The sequence below is a fragment of the Tupaia chinensis genome, unplaced genomic scaffold (assembly GCF_000334495.1).
Source record: "Tupaia chinensis unplaced genomic scaffold, TupChi_1.0 Scaffold000028_1, whole genome shotgun sequence".
In the NCBI taxonomy this organism is placed as follows: domain Eukaryota; kingdom Metazoa; phylum Chordata; class Mammalia; order Scandentia; family Tupaiidae; genus Tupaia; species Tupaia belangeri.
The window spans coordinates 474,171-498,263 of NW_006159458.1; the positions used below are offsets into that span (position 1 = coordinate 474,171).

The 24,093-nt window shown below is 40.7% G+C and overlaps 1 pseudogene; it reads left to right on the forward strand.

Moving 5' to 3' along the window:
- The first annotated feature begins 23,313 nt into the window (after positions 1–23,313).
- LOC102480311 (selenoprotein K pseudogene) lies at positions 23,314–23,575 on the forward strand (annotated as a pseudogene).
- The last annotated feature ends 518 nt before the right edge of the window (positions 23,576–24,093 follow it).

Here is a 24,093-nt window from a genome sequence, read left to right on the forward strand (position 1 = left end):
ATTTTTCAAGGTCAGCCATTTTCTCTTCAACATCTAAGATTCTATTTTCTGAATGATCTAGTCTGCTTTTAATACTTTCAAAGGAGATTTTTACTTCTTGTATTATAGACTTCATCTCTAGCAGTTCAGTTTGAGTCTTTTGTAAAGTGTGTAATTCCTCTTTTAAATCTTGCAAGAATTTCCGCATCTCCTGGAATCGTCAACTTCTTTCTCCTTTCTCTTTAGCAGTTTATTATCTCTCTTCTCTTCCATCTCTGTTAGCTTTGATATTATGAATGCTCTAAATTCCTTCTCAGACATTTCCATGATTTTCACCGAACTGCTTGTGGATGAAGAAGAATTATTCTTTTCCCTCGGAGGAGAGGTATTTTCTCGTTTTCCCATATTTCTCATGATCTGGCGGTGATTTCTTGTCATCTGATGGATGGTGTGTTTCTTTCAAATTCTTGAAGTTTAGCCGCTAGCTCGTTTGCTGGAGGCTGAATTATCAGTAGAAAATCTTCATTCCCTGAAATATCTACTTCGCTGGAGCCATATGGAACCTCAAAATTTGATAATACTTTTAATGATAAACTAATGTTAATAAATACAGTAATATTTTAAAGCATATTGGATCTTGTTAAATTTTCTAAATGAATTACCAAAGTAATAACAAATTCACTTATTGAAGTGATCAGACAAGTCATATATATTTAAATGAAGTCTTAATTTGATCCAGTTTTTATCAGCTGTACTCCCAAAGAAAGGCTTGCTCAAGCTCTTGACATCTTATCTACATATTTAAAACAAAGACTCATGTCCAAGACAGCATAAGAATGACATCTTTTACTTTTTTAAAGGAATTCTTTATTTACTTAATTTTTATCTGTTATTATCATTCATTTTTAATTTGACCAGAGAAAGAGAGACAAGGGAACTTGAGAAAGCAAGCTGCCAGGTCCAGGACTCGAACTGCTGTCAGCCATGTGGGAACCTAGTGCCTTAACCACTATGCCACCTTCAGGTCCCAAGAATGACATCTTAATAGGGCTGGGTAGTGTCACAGCAGTTACATGCAATGTTCTGCAATGCTGACTCACATGGGAAGGTTCTGGGTTCATGTTTAGAGACCTTCTTGAGTGTATTGGGTGTGTGTGTTCCATTGTAAGTAGGGGGAATTGTGGTGCCAGACCCTGTTGGGGATGGTGATCTCTCTCTCTTTCTCTCTTGCTCATGGAAGAGATAAATGAATAATACATAAACTTAAAAAAGGAATGAAATGAAAATAAGATCCTTAAATGTCTCAAGAAAGCTATGAAAGATTTGCTTTTCAGGAGAGCAACAATATTGAAAACAATTTTTTTGTAGGTTTTTGCCATAGTGCATGTATGCTCGCCAGAGAGAGACGGAAAGAGAGACTGACAGTAAGAGGGAAAGTGAGGACCCCTGTCCCCCATGGGAATGGCCACACTAAAATCTCTTTTCTTCCATTCTTTTCCTGGGATTTTTGGGCATGTATACACATGTGCCCAGTGTGATTTTCAAGCCGCCAGGTTCGGGGCTTGAACCACAGTTGGCCATGTAGAAGTCCAGCACATTAACTACCACACCATCTGTAGGCCCTGAAATTCATTTCTAATTAACATATAGTTTAATAATTTTATTGCTAGCTCAAAATCACAAAAATAATTTTAAAAAATGTTACTTTGGGTTATAATAACTGCCTCTCAGAAAATGGATATTCTTATATATCATTTCTGAAATGAAAGTAATTTCAGAAGTTGTTTAGTCAAATGCCCCGATTCTAAAAAAATAAGAACTTGGTCCAGAGAAATTTTGCTGCAGGACACATGACTGGTAAATTGCAGAACCAAGACTCTGTCCCTTGATTCAGTGCCATTCTAGGCAACTAAAAAGAAAGGTGGCCTTGGAGTGATGACATGTGAATAAAATGAGAACAGACAAGTTGCAGCACAGATCCAGTGTTTAGAAGTATGTGACATGAGCTAATACATCTGAATGCTTTTTTTTGTTTTTTGAGAGGTTTTTGCTATTGGGCGCATGCACTTGTCTAAAGGACAGAAGAGACAGAGAGACAGAAAGTGAGAAATCACACCCCAGGGAGGATGGTCACACCACAATCCCTTCTCCTCCGCCCTCTTCTCGGGATCTTGGGCACGCACGCACACGCGCCTGATGTGAGTTGAAGCCACTGGGTCCAGGACTTGAACCGTGGTCGACTACATGGTCATCCAGCGACATAGCCATTATGCTAATTGCTGGGACCACATTTAAATGCTCTTTATGATTCTTAAATCAATTTTTTTTCTCTAGGACAAATTGTCTTAAAATGGTTCCCATTCAAATTTAAACAAAGAGAGGGAAATATGAAACAAGATAGGAAGAAGCTAATTTCAATCATAATAAGTAACATTATTAATAATTTCATGCAAGTCAACAAATATATCTAGAAAATGTCTACAGTTGTATTAAATGAAACACAGATGTTTAGAAAAAAGATGAGGTAAGTGAGCTGCTAAAGTCTTGAATGTACTCAAGTCAGTATTTCACAATTAACTGTGAACGGGAGGTAACATTTATAGTTGCACTTAGGGGAAAGCCCTTGTGGATATATGTGCACAAACTCAATACTATGTAGTCTTCGGTGTGGCTGTTTGTACAGTGGAGTCGATACAAACCTCAGCTTCATGAGGATCTAATTGTTATAAACACGCAGGAGTCTCTCTGGAGCTATCAATGTGGGTGACAGAGGGTAGGTCTCATAAAGGGAGAATCAGGTGCAGTAATTACTTGGGGATGTAAAGGACTCTCTCGGCCACCACAAACCCCACCCTGAAGAAGAGATTGCTGGCCGGAATGAACGGGAACACCAGGAACAACAAGCCCACTAAGACTTCCTTGTGCTCCAGTCTCTGAAACACACAATAGTGAAGGGCAAATTAATTTTTTAAAATTCCATTTTCATCAGCGTTTGTCTCTTTCATTCCCAGTTCTCAATGAGGGAGCCAGTAAGTTAAACCTTTTGGCTAATGTGCTGAATTTATCTTAGAAATCCACAGGCTAAAACCACTGGCATAGCAGAACATTCGCACACATCCCACCACCCAGAAACGTCGGATACTGCGCAGTACGGGCCGTGACCATAGCTCGCTTTCCTGGCTGTCCCTACAGCAGCTCTGCTTCTCGGTTCCGTCCCCTCTCAGATTCCCTGTCACCCTGGTTTTGGGGAGAAAAGCTGCTAGACAGAATCAAGCAGAGAATCCCCACTAAGACACCAGGGAGAATTTAATTATTATAATGTCCTCTCTGAAACAGAGTGCATTAAAATAAATCCTGCCCAAACAAGCAAAGCTTAGCATAAAGGAAATTAAATGCTAAAGGTAAAATGTGAATGACCAGCGAAGGGGATCATTTGAGCTGAAGATTTCTTGGCACCTCTCAGACTAAGCCAGTAAGTGAATTTCCCCAATTCTTTATAGAATAGAAAATCATTATAGCAATTCATTAAATTGATAAAGAACCTTCATCTGAAGGTTTGAATCTTGTGTGAATCTTTATATTTATCAAGATTTTTCTGCTACTTATAATTAACACACAAAAAATTCTGTTTAATATATTGTAATGGACATTGTAAAAAATAGTTTGTATTTCCTTTGTGTATATATTGTACATATGTTTGAAGGGAGACCTATTTAAAATAGACTTTAATATATTGTATAAGTTTTTTCTTTAAAACAGTATAACAAGAAAACCAGACTGAATTTTCCATATTAAAATTTTAAGCATTGGGGGACCAGCAGATGGCGTAATGGTTGCATTGCTGGATTCCCACATAGTTGACCATGTTTTGAGTTCCAAACCTGGTATCTTAAAACTCAAGCCTGCTGAATGTGCATACGTGCCCAAATTTCTGAGAGGAGAATGGAGGAGAAGGGATTGCAGCATGGCCTTTCCCCCTAGGAGTTGATTTCTGTCTCTCTGTCTCTCTCTGTCTCTCTGGTGAGTTACACATACCCTATAGCAAAAATCTCTCCAAAAAAGAAAAAAATATACTTACTGTCTTTAAAGTCCATCTTCTCTGCTAGATTGCAAGCTCCAGGAGCACAGGGAGATCTCGAATGTGCTCAGTGGAGCAATGTTTGTGCTTATCTTAGTACCTGGTGCATAGTGGGTACTTAAGAGTGTTTGTAGGGTCCGGCAGGTGGTATGGTGGTTAATGGCAGTGAACTGCCACATTGCTGACCACAGTTCAAGTCCCAGACCTGGCAGCTTGCTTTTACACTTTTTTTCCCTCTCTCTCTCCCTTTCTGGTCAAATTTAAAATAAATAAATAAATAAATAAAGCTGAATAAATTTAAAAAAGAATGTTGACTAAATCAATAAATTAGTGACTGTATTGAGAAAGAGAGAAAACTATGTAAGAAAATGAAAAAGAACACAGAGGGCTTCCCAGTAAAGGTGAATCTGGGTTTAAAAAATGAGTAAATGTTTACATGGTAGGAAACATTTAGGTCAAGATGAGGGGCTTTCTAAACAGAAGCTACATAATATACAAGGCAGGAAGGCACCAAAAGCCACATAGTGTGTATAAGAGTCATGTGATACTTCGGAAGTGTAAATTGCTATGAGTAGCGGCAGGAGACAAGACGAGATGTAGGGGCAGGAGAACGTTCATGTCTTCAGTGATCTGATGCCAAACTGACCTGCACCTCCTGGCAGTAGGGAGCTACTTAAGGGTCCCACATGCATAGAAGGAAAGCCCTGGCTTTTGTCAATGTCCAGACTCAAGTCATGGCTAAGCCACTCTATACCTGTGGCCATCTTGGGCAGATGTGTTGGCTCTTCCAGCCTCAGGGTGCCTCAGCTGTAAGATGAGACAAGAAAACTTGGTTCAGAACTCAGTCATGAGGCTAGATTCTGAAAGATCCCTCTACTTACAAAAGTCAGTGTCATCTGAATCATGTGACTGTGACACACTGGGAAGCTTGTGGGGTGTGTGTGCGGGGGAAGTGAAGATTCCAAAGCACGGACTTCAACATGGAGCAGCTGGTGGTCCTTACTTCTGATGAGAAGGGCTGATCTAAAAAGTCAGGAAACGGGTCTGTGTTTCTATTTAAAATACATGCCACTTACAACTATGGCAAACTGAATTCTGTGATATTAATTTTGAAAACAATAATATTCACACATGAATCTTTATACTTCAATTGTCCATATTGATATTTTTCCTCCCTCCTCTCTAATCAGCTCAAATAGACTGAAAATATTTAAGAAAACATTTCTTCAAAATGCAAGTGAGCCTGCCAAGCAGAAAATTAGGGAGTTAGAGGACACCCCTGCCACTAGATCATGGCTAAATATCCTAGGGCAAGAAAAATTAGAAGAGTTCAATTTTGAATCTCAGAAATGAAACATATGACAAACTTTACAATGTATAGTTTCCTTTAGTTCAGTAGTTTTAAAACTCAGAAACAGACTAGAAGGAAGACTTTGGGGGTACTTTCTAAAGGAAGTTGCTATGGTTTGAATGCTGTGTTTTGAATGTGTCCCTAAAGTTCACGTGTTAATCCCAAGTGTGAAACCATTAAGAAGTGAGACCTTTAAGAAGTAAATAAGGTCATTAGATCAATGGATTCCTGCCATTATCATGGGAGTGCATTTGTTATCATGGGGTGGGTTCCCTACAAATTCAGCTCTTCAGTCTCTCTCTCTTACCCTTCTGCCTTCCACCACGAGATGACGCAACAAGAAGGTCATCACCAGATGCCAACACCATGGGACTGGACTTCCCAGCCTCTAGAACCAAAAGAAATAAATAACTGTTCTTTGTTAATTACCCAGCCTATCTCAGATATTGTTATAGGAGTACTAAACAGACTAAAACAGAAGTGCTTCCGTTTCCTAGGAAACTAATTTTTAAAAGAGTTCAGTGGAAACTTGTACCTATTCCTAATTATTCAAGAAAAGGGAATAGAAGTTAGAATGAAAGTACCTAATAATGCAGCTACTAACAGAGGATGGTTCCTATACACATGATCAACTGTGTGACTTCAGGAGAATTGTTTTTTTTTTTTGTACTTTAATTGGATGCTCAGTTGAGAAGTGTTGATATCTGTCTGATAGCAAACTTGTGAAAACAAGAAGTGGGATATTAATATGAGAGGATTAAAAAATATCATGTGGAAAATGAAATTAAAGTATGAGTTTTTTTGGTGCAAAAAAAATCTTGAAACCCATGCATAGTTTTTCTATAATATACATTTTTCATATGCTTTTTTTGAGCGATTTTTTTTTCCTATAGGGCATGTGTGCTTGCTGGAGAGAAAGAGACAGAGAGACAGAAAGTGAGAAATCATCCCCTAGGGGGGATGGCCATGCTGCAATCCCTTCTCCGTTCTCCTCTTGGGACCTTGGGCATGTATGCACATGTGCCCAGCGTGAGTTTCAAGCCACTGCATTTGGGACTTGAACCATGATTGGCCATGTGGGAGTCCAGTGTCTTAACGACTATGCCACTTGCTGGCCCCATTTTCCATACAATTTGAAGACCACTTCTATGTTCTCTGTGGCAGGCCTTTCTGGGCTTGATTCTTCTTTGTTTGGCTTGTTTGGGAGAGTGTGGACAAGCATCCTCCTGAGCTGCAAAGGTAAATACATGATCTTCCCTCAATACTCTGCTGGATTGCTAATATTTGGCTAAACCAACAGTGGCTAAGCCCAAGGAGCTGCTCAGCTGCCATCAGTGCAGCCAAATATCTGACCAAGCTGCTAAGGAGGATTTTTCACCCCCACATAAACAACTGCAGATGATTTCCAGCTCTGTGGCAATCATGTCACCTGGAAGTTCCCTGATGTTCCGTTTCCTCTTACTCATAGTTCAGCTCTTGGAGCTTGGAGCATAACTAAGGAAACAGAAAGATATACACAGAATGAGATGCAGAGAGACCTGGAAAGGCCCAGACTGCACTGGCGGGAATATCAGGCCAGTCTTACAGGTAAGGAAAGTCAAGAACTGGTTCTAAGACACCAAGCCACTTTTGATATGAGCTGAGTCTCTTCATGATTTCATTCTGGGCCCATGAGTTAGACCTGAGCTGCCACAAGACTGCAGTGAAAAGGGAATCAGGACATGAGCTCAGGTCGCATCTGGATCTCAGATGCTGATTGGAGTGGGGGATGCTTTTTCTTTACTCTGAAAGCAACAGGACAGAGCTGAACTGGGATGGAAATGGCTGTTTCAGGATCTCCACAGCATGAGGATCAGCCCACCACATTTGGCTCCATCTGGTGATTCATTTCATGACTTTCATAAGCTCTGAAGTTCACTGGTGAAATGTAAATGAAGAAACTAAACACAGTCATGCATCACGTAGGGATACAGTCTGAGAAATGCATCATTAGGCAATTTGTTGTGCAAACATCAGTGTACCTACACCAGCTAGGTGTCATAGCCTACTGCCTGCCTCTGCCGTATGGTACTGCCTGTCACCCCTTGCTGCTAACAAGTGCAGCATGTTACCGGGCTGAATACTGTAGGCAATTGGCACATGGCAGTTAGCACTTGTGTGTCTAACCATATTTAAGCAGAAAAGGTCGCGTAAGAATACAGTGTAAAAGATAAAAAATCGCACGTCCACACAGAGCACTTACTATGAATGGAGCTTGCAGGACTGGAGGTTGCTCTGGGTGTCAGTGAGGGAGCGGTCGGTGAAGGTGAAGGCCTAGGACAGCATTATACACTGCTGTAGATGTTCTAAACACAGCACACTTAGGCTACCCTCAAGTTATAAAATAATATTTTCCTTTTTTCAGTAATAGATGAACCTTAGCTTACTGTAAATTTTTACTTATAAACTTTAAATTTTTAGAAAGCTTTCAGACTTCTTTATAGTGACAACTAGCTTGAAACATAAACACATCGTGTGTGTACTTGCCAAGAGAGAGACAGAGACAGAGAAGAAGAGAGCACTCTCCTATGGGGAATGGTCATGCCTTCATCCCTTCTTCTCCACTTATCCATCCTGTTAAGATTTTGGACATGCACACACACACACACACACACACACACACACACACACCTGGCACGTTTTTCAAGCCACTGGGTCCTGGATTTGAACTGTGGTTGGCCATATGAGATTTAGGTCGGTGAAGGTGAAGGCCTAGGACAGCATTATACACTGCTGTAGATGTTCTAAACACAGCACACTTAGGCTACCCTCAAGTTATAAAATAATATTTTCCTTTTTTCAGTAATAGATGAACCTTAGCTTACTGTAAATTTTTACTTATAAACTTTAAATTTTTAGAAAGCTTTCAGACTTCTTTATAGTGACAACTAGCTTGAAACATAAACACATCGTGTGTGTACTTGCCAAGAGAGAGACAGAGACAGAGAAGAAGAGAGCACTCTCCTATGGGGAATGGTCATGCCTTCATCCCTTCTTCTCCACTTATCCATCCTGTTAAGATTTTGGACATGCACACACACACACACACACACACACACACACACACACACCTGGCACGTTTTTCAAGCCACTGGGTCCTGGATTTGAACTGTGGTTGGCCATATGAGATTTATGAGATTGGGCTCCCTTAACCAATAGGTTACAGGGCCAGTCTTACATGTTTTTGTGGAAAACTAAGATAAACAAACATTAGCCTAGGCCTATGCTGGGTCAGGATCATCAGGACATATCTTCTTTATATACTGCCTCACTCGAAAGGCCATGATGAACAAAATAACATGAGATTAAGTCAAGGAGAAGAGAAACATGATGCGCGACCACACGTAGAACATGACATACTGCTTTACAGAAAACTATTTTTTATAGATAGAAGAAGACCACTCCAAAAGAAGGATAAAACGTGAAGTGAGTACATAAACCAGTAACGTCATTGTGTGCTATCATTGTTATTGTGTACCAGACCTAATTGTATTGCTGTACTTTTATACAACGGGCAGTGCAGTAGGTTTGCTTACACCAGCGTCACCACAAACGCGTGCCTGAGTCATACTTTGTGTTATGACATCACTCGGCCATAGAACTTTTTAAAAAGAATGATTAAATTTTATTTATTATTACAATTATTTTAAATTTTGCTATAGGGCCTATACACTTACAAGCCAGAGAGAGAAAGAGAGAAAGCAAGCAGTCAGGTCTGGGACTTCAACCATGGTTGGCCATGTGGGAGTGCAGTGCCCCAACCACCACTCCACCTGCTGGCCCCAGCAGTAGAAATGTTTTAGCCCCATTATTCTTTCATCAGATCCCCTTTGTTCTGTTGTTAACTGAAATTCTATTATGTGGATGTGATAACATCTGAAGACAAAAAATAGACTTGTGTGCTCCATTCTTCCTCCAGTAAGTTCCAAACTTGCTTTTCTAAGGCTAAACTTTTCCCCCAAGAGGCACCATGACAGCCAGATGAAGGCAGGTTAACATCAGAATACTTATAAAGTTGTGAGGTAGGCTATTTGTATTCCATTTATTAATGATTGCCACATAGAAGATGGCGCCTTTGCTTTGTAAACTTAATAAGGAAAAGGAAACCCCCCCCCCCCCATATAGTTTTACTTACTTTGTGAAGATCCAAATATTTTAGAGCAGGGTTTCATAAAGATAGCCAAATGTTCATCATGCTTTATCAAACAAATATGGTAAGAAATTTCTGGCATACTCTATAACATATGAAAGTGACAATAAATCCAATAAGCTTCTCTTTTGGCAGCTGAAAAGGAAGAGAAAAATTTACTTGCATAACAGCTTCTGGAGGAGCTGCTATTAATAGTAGATTTGATCCCTGCTATCTGTCCCATATTTATGCAAAGCAAAGTGTCTTCTATAATCAAAATATGTTGCATCTCTTTGGATAAGACCCAGTTGCCTACTTCCGAGTAGGCAATGAAAGTGTGATGGATTATTTTGCTTACGAGGTATTTAAAAAGCTGCCTTCATAGATAACTCACTTGAAAAAAGAGTTCGCTTCCTCCATAATTAAATGTGCATTCCAATAGTCTACCTCCATAATTTAAAAGGGCAACTGTAATTGACTAATAAAACGTAGCAATGGATAGGAAAAGAAGCCCTATGGTTAAAAATGGCACAGAATACCTGCATTCTTGTGAGTGCAGCAAGCATTCACATACACATGTGTCAAAACATGGACGATTTATCTATAAAGGGACCTGCTATATGTGAATTGGTACCAACCTAAACTGTAAATTGTATTTTTTTTTGGGAGGGGGAGGTTTTTGCTATAGGGCGCATGTGCTCGCCAGACAGAGAGAGACAGAGAGACAGAAAGCGAGAAATCACCCCCCAGGGGGTATGGCCACGCTGCAATCCCTTCTCCTCCATTCTCCTTCTCAGGATCTTGGGCACACACGCACATGTGCCCGGCGTGAGTTTCAAGCCACCCGGTCTGGGATTTGAACCGCGGTCGACTACATGGGAGTCCAGCGACATAGCCATTATGCTAACTGCTGGTCCCTGTAAACTGTATTAATAGAGCGGAAACGTTATATGATCCACATGAGGCCTGAAATGTGGTCAAGATACCATGAGAAGTCAACACAGTGATTGCTAATTGAGATTTTTTTTCTTATAAATTTCCTTCAAGACATTTAAAATAAATGTATTTGGCTAAAAACAAAGAACAAAACTGGTTTACCAACAACCCTTGTTATTACATTATAACCAAAAAAAAGGACCTTGTTGGGCTGGCAGGTGGCATGATGGTTAAGGGCACTGGCCACTTGAACATGGCCAACCATGGTTCAAGTCCTGGACTTGGAGGCTTGCTTTCTCTCTCTTTCTCTTTGTCCCTTTCTGGTAAAATTAAATAAGTAAGTAAGTAGGTAAGTAAAGTTAAATAAAATAATTCCTTTTTAAAAAGAAGACCTTGTCAAATAAGGCCCATATCTTTCTTTACATAGTGTCTGTGTATGTATATAGATTAGAGTCCACTGGTCAAAGTTACCAATATCAAAAGGCATTATGCTAAATGTCAATGACTAGGATTCACCAGTGATTTCAGGAAGGCTGATTAAAAAAAGTATTTCTCTTATTGGGTCACTTATTAATGCCACATGCCTGAGTCTCGTTGAAAATTAACCTAAACCAATTTGACTACTTAGAGATAGCTGTGTTCCTTGTAAACACTGGTGGTCCCCAGTGTTTAGAGCCAGATGGGATGTAACATTCAAAGCAAATATTGGATACAATGCAGCTGGAAGTACAAATATTTATTAGCAAGGAAGTACAAAGTGAGTTTTACACCATCTGCTTTTGTATGCTCAGGGAAGTCCCCATTAAATCCTACAGCTCTTACGACCTTGCATGGCCGGCTCTCTGAAGACAATGCAAGACTTTTCCAATGTAGAGCAGTGCACCTTCTAGCCACATTGGGTTTAGAGTCTTGATGAAGCGTGGGAACCAAACAGAGCTGAGTTCTACCTCTGTGTGGCTGGCGACCTTACCAGAGTCTTAGATCTTTTCATTCAAGGATGATGACACCTGCAAAATCTTCCTAGCCAGCCATTTGTCTCGCTAGCACTTTTTCAGCCAGTATACAATTACTTTCTCGCCACTCTCATACTGAAGAACAAACCCCTGGTGTGAATTTTGACAACAATTGTGGAAGTGCGGTCGAGGCCACGTATGAGCACGGACCCCTGAGTGAGGTACTTTCAATGCTGACTAACCACCCTAGGTGTATGAGGAGGCTTTAAAAGTTTGTGGGTGAAAGGGATTAAAGTACTATTTTTCAAGTTTATTTTGGTACAATATACTTTGAAGTCTATGCATAGTTTTTTCACAATATGCACCATCTGCGACCTTTCTGAGGACCCCTTGTGCATTAGATGGAACCGCATGTGAATGTCATACAATGTTGACACTGACGGATTTGAAAGTACATCGTCACAGAGACAGTATAATGCCTCTTTCTGTGGCTTTGTCTTTTTTATTTATTTTTAGGCCTCATTTTTTTCCTCTCAAGACATCTGTCACATTATATTTATGCTGCTTCTACTCCCACGAGAATTCCCTGGAGAACTTGAAAACTTACTAGAGAAATGAGGAAAATGATGAATTTATGGAGAGACATTTAAGATGTCAGTTTGGTTTTACATGGGGGAAACTGTCATTTCACATGTGATGAGTAAGCTCTTGTAGGTGGAATAGCTCTCCAAGCATTATTCCTCAGCGAGTGGCTTGCAGTGTGTCTTATTCCATCCTAAGCCTTCACATGCCAAGGCAGAAACCAACATGTACAATTCTAGTTACAGCCTTTGCCCTGGGTACCCAGAAGAAATGTTTTGACCACTTAGAGACCAGAATACAAAAGAACTGGGAATCTCCGCAGGTTCTAATCTAATACTTAACTGCTGACTGGTTAGAAACTCTCTAAAACTTTAAAATCAAAGATCCTAAAGGAATCTTCCTTAAGATTTTTTATTTTAAAGGTTTTTGTGTTAGGGCATGTGTGCTTGCTAGAGAGAGACACAGAAGGACAGAGAGAAGGAAAGTAAAAAATTACCCTCTGGGGGTGGGGTGGGGGGGATGGCCATGCTGCAATCCTTTCTCCTCCATTCTCTTCCTGGGATTTTGGGCATGCATATGCACCAGGAGGAGAATGGAGATTTTCAAGCCATCAGGTCCAGAACTTGAACCACTGTCAGCCATGTGGGAATCTAGCACCTTAATCACTATGCCACCTGCTGGCCTCAGTGATGTTTTAAAAGAGGTAATTAGATTTGTTTGGCTGTTGTTATTCTCGAAGGTAGAAATTAGGCAAGTTAGACAAATTCTAAGCAGGGCCTTGAAATAACCACTGGCAGCCTGTGAAATGTATACCCACACTTTTATATGCCTCTGTCAACACGTCTCAGTGCTTCTGAAATGTATTTGATGACAGAATCCCTGGTTTGAATAAACTTTCCTGATATCCTGCATAATGTTTGCATGTACTTTGAGAAATGCTTGAAATAAGCTACTCTAGGCAGAATGAAGTTAAGAAGAAAAAGTTTCCACGTTAGAAAACTCTAAAACTTCTCAAGAAGTCATCTCAGTATCTTGCAAGTCTTTCCTGTATCTGAAATACAGGCTTCTTGCAATATTTTAAGCCCATTTCCTGCTCTTCCTGTCCTCCATGGAGATGAGGACAGTGGGTCACCATTTTCATGGTAAGAAATCATTATTCATTTAAATAACCTTACGACAACATCCATCTACTTTCTCTGCTGCAACAGCAATGAGCCCAATTCATTACCTATATCTTCAGTTTTAATCTCTAACACAGAGCTAGAGACTATGTGAAATCACATGGTGGCTGGGTTCTGAAGTCCACAAATGAAGTAAAAGTCACGCACAGGCAAAATTACTCCAGTAAACCTTTACTGATGCTTCAAGTGGGAGAGTGACATGCCGTATCTGAAGAAGCAAGCCCAGAGAAACCATTCTTCAGAACGGGGCAAATAGCTGTTTCTTCAGTTTTGCCCTAGAGTAAGACAGACTGGTATAGAAGCCATGTTATACTCAAAATGCGTATCTTTAACCAGAATTTCATTCATCACAGCAAAATGCTCATACCATAAGGCTCAACAGAAACTAAGGTTGCTTTAGAAGGATAAATTCACCTCTCCTACCTTCCATTCTCTTCTGGGACTATATTCATTAAAGATATTAGCTAGAAATGGACCTACACTACTCAAGTTGTTATGCTTTTTTATTTTCTTTTTCAGTTTTCTTTATTCTATATAGCATAATTAATTTGTACAAATTTAACTAGGTAGTATCTCATTATCATTTTTCAAAAAAATTATTTACTTTTATTTATTTTTTAATTTGCTTTGGAGAACTAATGCTCACCAAAGAGAGAGAGAGGGAGGGAGGCAGGGAGGGAGGACAGAGAGAGAGAGAGAGAGAGAGAGAGAGAGAGAGAGAGAGAGAACAAGCAAGCCTCCAGGTCTGGGACTTGAACCATGGTCAACCGTGTGGGAGTCTAGTGTCTCAATTACCATATAACCTACTGTCTCCCTTTCAATATTATTTTTAGTTAAATTTAAAAGATAATTTATTTTACAATTTTAAAAAGAATTTTGTTTATTTAATTAATTTGTTATTATTATTTTTTAAATTTAACCAGAGAGAGAGAGAGAGAGAGAGAGAGAGAACAAGCAAGCCTCCAGGTCTGGGACTTGAACCATGGTCAACCGTGTGGGAGTCTAGTGTCTCAATTACCATATAACCTACTGTCTCCCTTTCAATATTATTTTTAGTTAAATTTAAAAGATAAATGTGTGTGTGTGTGTGTGCACATAAGCATGCATGTATGTGTGTAAAATACAAGGCAGTAAATCTATTCAATTTTGTTTCATTTCTAGAAACTTAATTTTGTTTCACTTTAATACACATTCAGCAAACACTATTTGCAAAGAGTTAAGGGATGTTGGGCATAAAAAGAATATATTACTTTTGCTCTTAAAGACTTCAAAATTGATATATAGACAGTTAAAACTATTTCCTGGGGGTCAGCAGGAGACAGAAGTGGGAAGCTTCTGGAAAGTGTTAAGCAAAAAAATTATACCGGCTGACATGTTATTCTGGCTGCTGCACTAAGAGAGTGTAAGGTTAGCAACAAGGAGAGTTTGTGGTGATAGCAATAATTGACCAGTCTTTGGCAATAGCTTGATAGTAGAATAGATAATATTTAGTGATGGGTTGACACAATGTTTGAGATGTCAAATGTTCTGGTCTCAGCAACTGGCATTAGGACTTTTCCATACTTGGTCTAACCAAACGAAGGCTGTGGTGAGGGTACAGCTTGTGAGGGAAGACCAGAGTGACATCCAAGAGGAGAAAGATTTTAGCATCTTTATTCCTGAATAACCCCTGATCTTTTATACATTTAGGAAGAAGGGTAGGAGACCATGCTATCTTCAGCATTTTCTTTTCCTTTCTTTTTTCTTTTAGAATTATTTTATTTAACTTTTTTTTTTAGTTATTTATTTTAATTTGAAGAGAGAGAGAGAGAGAGAGAGAGAGAGAGAGAGAGAGAGAGAGAAAGCTGCCAGATCTGGGACTCAAACTGTGGTCAGCAATGTGGGAGTCCAGTGTGCTTAACTACCACACTGCTGGCCCAGCCTTTTCAAGTGTGAATAATAGCACTCACACAAAGGATGTAAGTTCTCAAACATTCAGAGAGAAGTACCAACCCCCAACCCGAATTTCCTTTCTTTCTTACATACTAGGCAACTGTGTTTTACAACTGAGTTTTGGGGAATGCTGTTGGTAGTATTTTCTCCCCAGGAGGTTGTGTCTTATATATATATATATATATATTCCCCTCCCCCCCATTCATAGGCACTTTAGGCAGCCTATTTAAGATTAAAAGTCACTGAGGATTTGTCCTGTCAATCCCCAAGGTCTTTTCTCAGGATGAAAAAAAATATGTCTCTTAAATACATATATTATGTTCTGAATAGAAATAGGAAGGACAGAATGACTCCAGGTGTGACAATAATGTCTTCTGACCTTAATAAAAGGTTTCAAAAATTCAGAAGTATGGTAAGTCTAAAGTGGTAATAAACTCCTTTTTCAACGATATGGAGTGTTCAGTTAAGAAAACTAATTGACTTGAGAAAACAATTATACCTTTATTTATTTAAAGAATTATTTTATTTAACTTTATCTATTTTAATTTGACCAGAGCAGGGCAGAGTAAGAGAGAGAGAGAGAAAGTGAGAAAGCAAGCCGCCAGTTCCAGGACTTCAGCTGTGGTCAGCCATGTGGGAGTTCAGTGTTCTTAACCACCACGCCACCTGCCAGCTCCTCTACCTTTAAAATGTGGACATGTTTTAGGTATACTGAAATAATAATACAGACTTTGAAACCTTGCTGAGAATGACAAAAAGTAAAAATGTTCAAAAAAGGGCAACAATCAAGAAAAAGAGGAAAAAAAAAAAGAAGCTGTTGGTGATCTCTTCTCTTTTTACAACACAATTATCCAAAACGAGTACCAGTAAGTTTAGTGATTCTTTAAGGAGTAGGAGTAAACATGGGAAAGACAGCTCCATTATGAAATGCTTTGACTTGAAAATACGTTTATCCCATGAAGGCAAGTAGAAGAATGAATGTTTTAAATGTTGTGGGAAAACTGTCGGATCTAGGTCAAAAGACAATCAGGTACAGTGTCCCAGAGGGGAGTATGACACTACCCGTCACTGTGTGAAGAAGGATTTGTACAAGAGTGAGCCCAGAATAAGAGGAGTAGCTTTGCAAGTGACATATTTATAATCAACATAAAGAAACGCGTTGACAAAGTCTTTGCTCAAGGGCCTCTGATTTTCAAATAGCTGCTGAATAAAGAGCTGCATTTCCAGTGTCTGTGGGAATGGAGAACTCTGCAGTGGTAGCTGGAGGTTTTATGAACAGCAACAAAAGAAAATGATCCATTCACTCCTAGTTCCTATTTTTGCTGGATTTCTGAACTCCTTTAAAAATGCCTGTAGCGTTTCCCTTCTGTAGCTGGCATGTTCAGGGATGACAGCAATGTCTATTTTTAAGTCAGTCACTGAATTTTCCCCTTCCTTGTTTCTCCGGATGAACATTCACTCTTAACAGAGTAGTTTCATGGCTTGATTCTAACTTTCTGTTTTATTTGAACGTACTGACTTCCCAGACTACGTCCTAGCATTAGAAATCCGAAAGTATGTTACCAGCATTAGCTTTTATAATCAGAATTTTAAGAAGCTCTTGTCATCAGGAATGAAGGATGAAGGGAGGTCGTCAGGGGGTGGGAGGGGAGGTCAATTTCCATAAACAACAGTAGCATCACACATAGTCAACTGGATTTTTCTTTTTAATCTGGTGTTTCTCCAAAATGAAGATATTTATTGTACTCCTGGATTTAAGCTGTAACAAGTTCACGATGGTGATGATGACAATGACAAAGAGTATGAAGACGGCTGTCAGGTTGTCAACACCCCCAGTGCTGGCCACTGGACTGAGGACTTCACATGGCCCATTCTCTCACTGCAGTGTCAGGACTGAGCTTAGCCAGGTGAGTTTGCATCACTGGTCATTGGTAGAGCCTGGCCTCAGACTCAGGTCAGTACTAACCATTCCACTGCACAGCCTCCCCTCCTCTGAGCTTCCAGACTCTTGGTCTGTCCTCCAGGTGTACCTTGGGGCTGCTTCCAATAGAGTAGACTGGCTCCTGGATCATCAGAGATCGAGTGGGTATGAAGTCCATGCTGTTGTTCTAAGGATGTGACAAGGAACACCAGGCATGCGAGCATCAATTTACTGAAGAACTAGGGAGAATCCTAGCTGACAGTGATCCATTTTCCAGCTCAAAGGTGAAATGATTTGCCTAGGCTTACACATCCTATTGCAAGGGAAAAATAGAAACAAATGGAGGACCTTGCAGTAGATGGATACACAAAATGAGACATGGAAGAAGGGCAGGGACCCGAGTGAAAGGATGCTGGCTAAACCTTTGCCAAATTTAAAGGATGTCATATGAATTTATATGTTCTTTCAAACTTCTAGTTTTTCTTTATTTAAAAAATATTTTCCGGGACTAGGAGTTGCTGGGCTCCCATGTGGTTGACTGCAGTTCGAGTTCCAGACCAAGTAGCTTAAAACTTATGCCAGGCATGTGTGTGTGTACATGCTCACAATCCAAGGAGGAGAAGGGGCTGTGGTGTGGCCATCCCCTCTAGGGGAGTGATTCCCTTCTGTCTCTGTGTCTCTCCGGTGAGTGCACGTGCCCTATAGCAAAACTCTCTCTTAAAAACAAATGAACAAACAAAAACCTCCCTGTGTCATCAGACTGTGCTGCTCCGTGTACAGATTGTCCTCTCTTAGTCAATCGCAGTGTTACTGGTGCTTTTCCCACTTCCTGACAGATCCAGTCCTGGAATTCTTCCTCTTCACTACCCGCCACTTTCTTCCTTTGGATTCCACTCATCCTGTCCTTTGATCCTGGACAATGCCCTGTTCTTCTCCTCTGACCCATTCTACAGTGACCTCAGGCTGTGAACATTCCCTGTAGGGACAAGGTAGAGACTGTTCGTGAAACTCAGCTGTCAGTGATGTGTTGGGTTGGGGGCTCAATGGTGGCACAGTGGTAAAATGTGAAGCTCTGTGAGGCAGCAACTAGCAGGTTGCTGTTTGTGGCTGGAGACCTCTCTGAGGACACTGGGCACTCATGTGTCCGTGGTCTGGGTTGGCCGAGGCTTGGCATGGATGGCAACATCAAGACACTGTCTCTGTTACTTATGGAATAAATAAATAAACTTTTTTTTCTTTTTTTTTTTTTTTTTTTTTGAGAGGTTTATGCTATAGGGTGCATGTGCTCGCCAGACAGACAGACAGAGAGAGACAGAGAGACAGAAAGCGAGAAATCACCCCCCAGGGGGGATGGCCATGCCACAATCCCTTCTCCTCCATTCTCCTCTCGGGATCTTGGGCACGCATGCACATGCGCCCGGCATGAGTTTTAAGCCACCGGGTCCGGGATGCGAACCCCGGTCCGCTACATTGGAGTCCAGCGACATAGCCATTACACTAACTGCTGGTCCCCACTTTCTTTTTTTTTAAGAGATATTTTTTGCTATAGGGTGTATGTGCTAGCCAGAGAGCCAGAGAGAGCCAGAGAGACAAAAAGTGAAAAATCGCCCCCTGGGGGATTACCGAGCTGCAATCCCTTCTCCTCCATTCTTCTCTCAGTATCTTGGGCATGCACGCTCATGGGCCTGTGGTGAGTTTCAAGCCGCCAGGATTGGGACTTGAACCACCTTCAGCCATGTGGGAATCCAGTGGTGTAGCCATTACACTATCTGCTGGTCCAAATAAATAAACTTAAAAAAAAATAGGAAAATAACATTTTAGGTTTTGAATTGGATGAAGGAGAGATTTCTAAAACTTTGTTAAGCATATTCAACCCCTGGGGTAAAAAAGGAAGAAAAAGAAGCAGCAATTAGATTCTACTAAGCATTCAAATGCAGTGTTGGAAAGAGAATAAGAATGATTTACAAGGAAGCTCACCGGAAAGTTGTGAGAAAAGCTGCCCAACAGTCACAAAGTCAAACACTGCAGCAGAGAGGCTGAGATAATATATATAGTATATGATCATACAAATCACTGGGAAAAAAAGACTACGAATAGGAGGAAAAAAATGTGTCTCCTGAGCTTGAGGAGTTATTGAATGTTTTGAGCCGGGGAGCAGATTTTTTGTGTGAAGGCAATTTCCTAGGAGTTTGGCCCTGACAATGAATCACTCTGCAGAGGACAGTAACGGGCCCTCAGTGGGAGGGAAGATGATGATGAATGTGTCCAGAAGCCTTGAGGTGTCTAAGACGCACTCACAGCAAAGTTCCTGACACTCTCCCCAAGTCTGCGTCTGCATTCCACTCAGCATGGAGGAAGGGGTGGCTTAGTCCCGGGGAAGGGGGTTACAGGTACGTAGCTGGGTTTTGTCCTTATTTTCTCACCTGACTCCTCACCCAGTTTACTTCTGCCTAAATACTATCCATGCTCACTTACGAAGGAGCTAAAGCAGAGGTAACAGTCAGGACCCAGGTGGATAATTAGTTAGTGTTAATTAGACTCTGTGGTCCTTCTTTGAAGACTTTGCAGCCAAAAGCAATAAGCAGAGAAAGTCCTCAGTGAGCATGGGTTGTTTCAGTCACAGCCTCCTCTGCATAGTCTCTCCAAAAACATCAGGAAGACTGAGACACAAAATTTATTCCACAAGACTGAGGCAGGCAAAATTCATGAATTCACTCTTCTCTCCTTTCATTCTTGACTATTACTGAGCACCTAGGGTAGGCAAGGCACTGTTCTATGCAGAGACACAACTGTGCTCTTACCGACACCATCAGTTATTCCAATGAAAACATTCAAAGACGTTTGGGGCAAATTTTACAACAGCTCATGCAAACCTAAAGGGAATAACTACTGTGAATAACCAAGACACCCTGGACTAAGCTGAAGATGAATTCTCATAGATCTGCTCTACATTTACCTGCTCTAATAGGCTGTGAGTTTTGTTACTGTTGCTTTGAAAAGTACCTCTATTTTATTATTGCTTTTGTGTGTGTCTATGTTTAGTATATTTTAAATCAAAAAGATATTTTGCAGACAAAGGATTGTTAGCTGTTTTTAGTTTGGATGAATGAATATGGAGAGTCATTCATTCATTAACACCAACATATATTGAACACCTGCTACAGTGGCATCACTGCACCAGCAGGAGGCAGAGCAAACAAACAAAAAGACAAAACTGGGAATAGCAGGTGGCATAGTTGTTACATCGCTGGACTTTCATGTGGTTGATTACGGTTCGAGTCCTGAAAGCTCATGCCAGTTGGGTGTGCTTGCATGCCTAAAATCCCAAGAGAAGAATGGAGGAGAAGGGATTTGGGGCAAATTTTACAACAGCTCATGCAAACCTAAAGGGAATAACTACTGTGAATAACCAAGACACCCTGGACTAAGCTGAAGATGAATTCTCATAGATCTGCTCTACATTTACCTGCTCTAATAGGCTGTGAGTTTTGTTACTGTTGCTTTGAAAAGTACCTCTATTTTATTATTGCTTTTGTGTGTGTCTATGTTTAGTATATTTTAAATCAAAAAGATATTTTGCAGACAAAGGATTGTTAGCTGTTTTTAGTTTGGATGAATGAATATGGAGAGTCATTCATTCATTAACACCAACATATATTGAACACCTGCTACAGTGGCATCACTGCACCAGCAGGAGGCAGAGCAAACAAACAAAAAGACAAAACTGGGAATAGCAGGTGGCATAGTTGTTACATCGCTGGACTTTCATGTGGTTGATTACGGTTCGAGTCCTGAAAGCTCATGCCAGTTGGGTGTGCTTGCATGCCTAAAATCCCAAGAGAAGAATGGAGGAGAAGGGATTGCAGCATGGCCATCTCCCCTGAGGGATGATTCTCTCTTCTGTCTGTCTCTCCAGCCAGCACACATGCCCTATAGCAAAGACCAAAGACCTCTCCTTAAAAAAAAAAAAAAGACAAAACCGAAGGTAAGATGCCCATGCTAGGAAAGTTCAGATCATGGTGGAATATGACATCGTTTACCTTTTCACCTGTCTGTTGTTACCACTTCTAAGATATGAATGGGAAGTATAGAGATTAAGGTGTGCAAAGGATATAGTGAGACCATGAAGGAGGTCTTGATGAGATGAGTGACATCCTCTGACACACATTGTAAAAGGATGGGCCAGCCTCTGTGTGGTGTATAGGGACCAGGAGGCAAGGACGGGAGAAGAGAGAACAGTCTGGGGACCTTTATAATGACTGGACCTGGACAGTAGGCCTTTTGCTCTCACGCAGTGAACTACTATTAAGTGAGGACTGCAATCCCAACTTCTTGGCCTTTTACTCATAGTTCCTGCTTTTCAAACTGTAATTTCGTGCAAAATCACTGAAGAGACAAATTGGCTTTCTAAATTTATCCAAACATGTCACACACATTTCCCATTTCATGCCTTTGCTTACTTCCTTGTCTGGAGTGAAGTTTCTCTAGTCCTGATTCATTTAAATTTGACTTTTCCTAAAGGGACAAGCTCTCAGTGCCCCTTAATTAAGAAAGCCTTCCATGCTTAGCCAGTTCCCGGCTCGGTGCCTGGCATTAGGCTCGATACAACTTCATTGAATAAGAAAATTAATTTCTAGCCTGAACCAAAGCGCATCCTGCCATGTCACTTCTCATTTGGCATTTCCACTTGCGTATTTGCATTGTGATTTATGACTTTATTTCCACGTCCTGTCTTTCCAGCCAGACCCAGACAACTCCACATCAGTTGCCACATCATTTGCAGCTTTCTAACCACATGCCCGCCGGACGCCCGGTACAATTGGTATCTACTTTTGCCATTGTTGATGACAAATGTAACTCTTTCATTCTTTAAATATTCATTGAATGACCATTATGAACTCAATACTATTTCTTCTAGACCCTAGAGGTGTAGTGGTGAACATAACAGAGGTTTATTATGGAATTTATATTCTAGTCAAAGGAGGACAGAATTAACACTAACACAGGGGACTCAAAAAGTTCATGGAAAATGGAGTTAGCCTATGAGTTCATTTTGGTGCAAAAATTTTGAAATCTGTGTGCTTTTACTTTCAGAACATACATTTCCCTGAGCTCCTTGAAGACCTGTCATATAATATATCAGCTGGCAATTGAGTCTATGAAGAAAAACAGAACAGGTTAAGAAAGATGGCTGACAGGGGCTGCTTTGTCTAGATTGGTCTGGGAAGGTACTTATAATTAGGTGACATTTGAGAGAGATCTGTCTGAAGAGAGTGAGCATGTCATATAGTGGTCTGAGGAAAGGATGTTTCAGAAGGGGCAGGAACGTGAGAAAAGGGAAGAATAGTAGGAAATGAAGGAATTAGGTTCTGGAAGGACTTAGCGTTTACTCTGAATAAAGTGAAGCTTTCTAAGTTTTGAGCAGATGAGTGACATCCTCTGAGGCACATTGTAAAAGGATGGTCCAGCCTCCGTGTGGTGTATAGGGACCAGGAGGCAAGGATGGGAGAAGAGACAGCAGTCTGGCGACTTTGATAATGACTCAGACCTGAACAGGAGTGTAGGAGGTGAGAAGAAGTAGGTCTGGATATGTTCTGGACATATTTGTCCAGATGTTAGGCAACAGAATTTGGTATTAGATAGGATGTAGGATGTAAGAGGGAGCAAGAGTTAAGATGATGGGAAGAATTTTATCTAAGGAATAAAACAGAGAGGTTGTTATTCACTGAGTTTTCAGGAGAAGCATGTTTGATGGTGGCGAGACTCAGAATGTTTGTTCTGGAACATGCTCTGTTTAAGATGCCCTTTTGGTATCCATTCAGTGCACTCAGACATGTCAGGAAGTTGTCTGGACATATGACCAGTGTGTACTTCAAAGGGGAAATGTAAGCTATCTAGATAGCTAGATCAATAGAGAGATAAGATAGCCTGCATTTGCTATAGATAGATAGCTTGCATTTTCTATTTTAGTATTTAAATATAGATGGAATCTAAAGCTCAAGAGAAATAATTAAGAGCATGAGATAGTGAAAGAATTCCAAGGATGAGAATTGGAATACTCCAATGTTTAGAGAAAAGGAAAATGAGAAACAACCAGCAAAGGACGTTGGAAGGCAGGCAATGCGATGAGAGGAGAATGAAGGTAATAACCCAGGTGACAAAAGTAGGTAGAGTAGGAAGCCGAGGAGGCCCGAGCTCTTCAGTAACTCCAAAACAGGGAACAGGAGGCATGATGGTTTACATCTCTAATGGATAAGTATTGGATAGTCAGAGTCAGTCCCCATGGAGGTTATCTTTGATAGCAGATATTTTTCTGGGGAATAGCCGAGTTATAGTTTTGTTTTTCAAAACTCTGCTTCAGCAAGATGTGAAAAAGAGAAGAGGCTATGGAAACACATCTGATTCCGGATATGATGACGGAAGACGGCCACCCGGAAACCCTCCTGAAGATTGGTCGAATCAGTCATCTGCGTGGCCCCAGTCCTCCTCCATAGCTGGTGGATGAGGGAGGTGAACGTCTGCTCTAAGAAGCAGACAGCTGGACGTGCACCTTCCTAAGCAGGAGGAAGCCATCAGGAAGGAGAGGTCTGACCACGCCACAAGTTAGATGAGTATGCCTGTCTGAACAAGGAATGCTCTGTGTCCTTACAGATGAATGAGGTCATGCTGGGAATTCCCTTCCCAGGAATCTGGCCTGACTCATGTGCAGTTCTATAAATGTACATATTTGTCTCATTATCTTTTTTGTAAAGTTGATTAAAGTATTAGTACAGTTTTAATAAGTAAATATTTTTAGGTTGCAGAACTGACTCATCTTTGTGTAATTAAATCACAAAATGCAGGCCAAGTGGTCGCATGGTGGTTAAAATGTCTGGATCCCATGTGACCGACTACGAGTTTGAGTCCAAGACCTGGTACCTTGAGAAATACACTGGGCGTGCGTGCGTGCATTCCCAAAATCCTGTGAGGAGAGTGAAGGAGGAGGGATTGTCCTGTGGCCTTCCCCCAGGGA